We start from the raw sequence: 951 nt of genomic DNA, 5'->3' as shown, positions 1-951 counted from the left end.
CTGCACCAGCCAAGCACCAAGCTAAATGCCGCTCACGGGGGACAGGGCCTAGCTTGGCACTTGGCTGGCACGGCTCAGGCAGTGCTGCCCACAGGGGACAGGACTGGGCTCAGTGCCTGACCAAACAGTGTCTCCATGGTGAGGGCAGGACCTGCAGGCTGTGCTCAGGCTGGGCCCGGGCCCTGGCCCCGTGGTCTCCAGTGACAGGGACGCTGTCAGTAGGTGAAGAAAGTTGGGTCAGGCCAGGGCAGTCCTGGGGTGGGGGTCAAAATTATTGACACGGTGTATAAGTTGAGGTAGAAATGTAAAGGTAAATATTTTGCCTGCAAACCTCAACTTCTATGCACCATGATATACAGTACATTCCAAAAATGTCCACCACATTTCCAAGGAAGCTTTTTTCTTCTTTCTCCTCTGTAGAATAAAGAGTTGATAGGGTAATAGTGCTTGTTTAGCTCAATTGGTTAGAGCAAGGTGCTAATAACACTAAGGTTGTAGGTTAGATACCCCTGTTGGGCTAGATGATTTCTCAAGGTCTCTTACTTCTCTGTGAAATTTTTCCATTACTAAAACTTCCCAAAGTTTTTTAAACAAGTCAGTGATTTTAGGCGCATCACTTCTTTACCAGGCTTTTGCAATTGTAATTTTTACAAGTACTAGATGATGCGTGATCAATTCCTTATGACTCTTAAATGTTTCAAATTCCTCAGGAAGGTTCAATCAGAATATTAACAGGCTATCTGATAAGCTAGCATCCTTTTTTTTTCCCCTCACCATGTCTCCACCCCTCTCCCAGAACAGTTTAATTCTGGGACACATCCACTATATGTAGTAGAATCCTCCTAACTGTTTGCACTCCCTCCAACCTTTGCCTGTTCATAGATTCATACATGTTAGGGCCGGAAGGAACCTTAAAAATCATCGAGTCCAACCCCCTGCATAGGCAGGAAA

The sequence above is a fragment of the Alligator sinensis genome, unplaced genomic scaffold, assembly GCF_000455745.1.
Source record: "Alligator sinensis unplaced genomic scaffold, ASM45574v1 scaffold93_2, whole genome shotgun sequence".
Classification (NCBI taxonomy): Eukaryota; Metazoa; Chordata; order Crocodylia; family Alligatoridae; genus Alligator; species Alligator sinensis.
Note: the sequence above shows the minus strand (reverse complement) of the source record.